Raw genomic sequence first — 3,453 nt, forward strand, 5'->3', positions numbered from 1 at the left:
ATGTTGTGCAACACTTGCAGACCTCAAAGGCTCAGTGCCTCCTGGCATTCCTGGGCAAAGCCTGGCTCCATTTCATTCCTCATCTTTGCTGGAGAGATGCACTGAACGTGGCTGGGGTGTTGCTGGTGAGAGGATCATGGAGAGGTCCCATGGCCCAGAGGGGCCGTGGGACACCCTGATCTTAGGGAGAACCCCTGAAATGCAGAATGCTATTTTAAAAGCGATGCATTGGAAATCTCATTCCCAGATGGAGAAACTGAGGCACCACCAGCAAGTGGAGGAAGGATTGAATCCCACCAGGCTCGCCCCAGCTCCAGAGCTGAGCTCTTGGTAAGTGCCCAGAAGGTCCTGGCTGCTTTGTGTCTTGGTGTAGTGCTCTCTGTGTGATATGTCCTTCCAGAAAAATGCTGCTTGTTTAAAAGAGTGAGCCCCTTTTCAAGGCATGATTTGTGTTTTTGAGTGTAGGTCAAATAGCAGACACTTCTGATTAATGCAACGTCGAGAGATGGCAAAAAAAAAAAAAAAATTATCAAAAAAAATCACATGCCTCGGTGGGAAAAAGTATAAAGCACAAACATCCAGTGCTGTTCAGCATTTTGGGAGGTGGGGAAATGAGCAGGAAAGATCATACCTAAATAGAAAGCCAAAGGCAGTGCTTGCACTTGCCAAGACATCAGCCAAAAGGAAAACACAACTGTGATGGCAGTAAAATCATGCATGAGTCATGATGGGCCAAGAACAAGTTTGCTTTCTTTTCCCCCCTCATTGAGCAGATGATGATTAAAAGATAAATCATGCTTGGAGTCAAATCAAGTGATTGGATTAAAGTTTAGTTGAGTATTTAGAGACTGTTTGGGACACAATGGAAAGCTAATTGAAAACTTACATTTGTGAGACCCTTGAACTCTCCAGCTCTTAATAAAATACTACTGCAAAGTACACAAGGGTTCCCTGTGGGAGAGATTCCTCTCCACAAGTGCTTTTGCTCCTCAGGTATGCGGAGAAATGGAATTCATTTTCTCGACAAGTTCACCAAAGAAAGGCATGTTCGTGATCCTAACTCAGCTGTTGCTCATGGTGCAGTAACTTAATCTGTTCAGCTCACTGAAACGCAGCGAAGCAAGACAAAGGAAAGTCACTTCTCGGGGAAAAAAAAATGAGGATTTAAACACTTCATTCTTTTAACTAGCCTTTGTTCTTCTGAGCAGCTGGTATTCCAGAGCGGCTGGCTGCCTGCACTGGGCTGAAGTGACTCTGGAGTCTTAAGAAGGATGTAAAAATTCCTTCTAGATGTGCTGTAGCAGGACATGTCATGCTTTATTTGGACTAATAATGTAATTGCACTCTGGAATCACCCCCAGTTCTTAAGGAACGTACCCAGCCTCCAAAGCATTGTCCTTTCTGGTGGAAATACCAGCGAAACCCACAAATGAAGAGAATAAACTTCCCCATGTCCTCACACACATGAACAGGCAGAAATGGAAAACCTGGCTCTTCATGTGACCTCTGCGTGACCAAGCACGAGCCTTCCTTGGGAATCCTGAGGGGAGGCTGCAGACATCCTGTGGCCAGGCTCTTGTGGCCCCTTTGCACCGTGATTTCCATGGGCCAAACGATGGGTGATGAATGGGTTCTGAGAGGAGCAGGGCAGAACTACCTCATCCCCATGTGCAAGGATTTCTACTTCTCTAACTACTCTGACCTTTAGGGCGGTTGTTTGGGGTGTTTTTTCTGCAGAAGGATGTGTTTGTGCAGAGCCCACAGGTGGTAGAGAAGGTTTGGGGGGCAGAATGGGAAGAAATGACTATGCTGATTTTAGCTGACGAATACAGCAAGCCCCGCAGAGTTCTTTCCTGTCCTTACTAGCAGGAGACATTTCCTAATTCAAAGTGGTTTTTCCCTTGTTTCTGCTGGTGCCTGTGACTCCACAGTCTGTCCCCATGTGCTGGCTTCCTCTTTGCCTTTTGCTTGGCTGAAGGGCTTAGTATGGCTCCCCATAATTTTTCACCCTGTGAGTTTTTCACACAGGTCCTGTGCCCACAACCTCCTGGCATTCCCTTTCCTCGGGTCACAACCTAACCTTTGCTAAGGCAAGCACAGGTATCTCTACAGTCCATGGCCAAATCTGCTGTAGACAGATGAGGCAGGTGAAGATAAGGAATGTGGGGTTAATATTTCGGGGAAATTCAAGTTACCAACTCATTTCAGCAGAGCTTTCACCAAGTGCATCCTGCCTCAAATGCATCAAACAATGAAAATCTTAAACTAGTCATAAATAAATGTCATGACAGACCTTCTGTTTGTGCTAATTCATGTCCATTATATGCATCAGAACGGGCAGTTCCCCCACTGGGCAGCGTGATGTGCCCACAAAAGCGAGCCCAGCATTTGCTTCTTCTTAACAGCTGTGGTTTGTTCTTCACTAGAAAGCTTTAATGTGTCTTAAAGTGATTAACGTGTTCTGGGAGGACTGGGTAAGAAGCCATCAGTCACAAGTTGTGGATGACACTCCTTGGCAGGTTAGAGGAAGACGGATCAGGAAGATTAATATGTTTTTCTCTCCATTGTTGCCAGTTCCGAGAGGTTTCACCCCAGAGCTGAAGAAAGTGGGGTGCACGCAGCCCTGGAGGTGACACCGTGTCCTGCTCGAGGCCAGTGGCCTGTGTGTGAGCTCTGTGTGTGGAGCTGCCAGGAGCACGCTGGAGTGAGGAACATTTTGAAGCTGGAGGAAGCTGCTTTGGGGGCGATGGTGCTCACAGAGCACTGGGGAGAAGGCTCAGTGCCTAAAGGGGCCATGAGAAGCCTGAAGAGGCACTTTTTAGGGATAGGACAAGAGAGAGGGGCTTCAGACTGCCAGAGGGCAGGGTTAGATGGGATATTGGGAAGGAATTGTTCCCTGGGAGGGTGGGCAGGCCCTGGCACAGGGTGCCCAGAGCAGCTGGGGCTGCCCCTGGATCCCTGGCAGTGCCCAAGGCCAGGTTGAACAGGGCTTGGAGCAGCCTGGGACAGTGGGAGGTGTCCCTGCCATGGCAGGGCCAGAATGGGATGAGCTTTAATATCCTTCCCACCCCAAACTGTTCTGGGATTCTGTGGTTTTGTGATACCTGTGACAACAACTGTGTGAATGAATATCTGGCATTTGTGGAACCCGTGGGTTACGCTGATTTTTGGTCTGAACTGTGATGGGAAGGTGCAGTGGAAGCCTGTGTGGTCATTCCAGCTTCCATGTGGCTCTAGCAGGAAACAGGACGGCTTTGTCCCTGTGTTGGCTGGGTGATGTGACAGACTGAAGCAGCACTCCTTGGAATGGACATGGAAGTGGTCTGAGGAATCTGTGTGCTCCTCACAGTGTGACAGGTTATGGGTTTGCTGTGCCTGCTTCAGCCACCAGCAGATGTTCCTGCTGCCTACCCCGATTCCTCTTGCTGCCAAAGATCCCCTCCCTCTGGCTGT

The sequence above is a fragment of the Aphelocoma coerulescens genome, chromosome 7 (assembly GCF_041296385.1).
Source record: "Aphelocoma coerulescens isolate FSJ_1873_10779 chromosome 7, UR_Acoe_1.0, whole genome shotgun sequence".
Taxonomy (NCBI): Eukaryota; Metazoa; Chordata; class Aves; order Passeriformes; family Corvidae; genus Aphelocoma; species Aphelocoma coerulescens.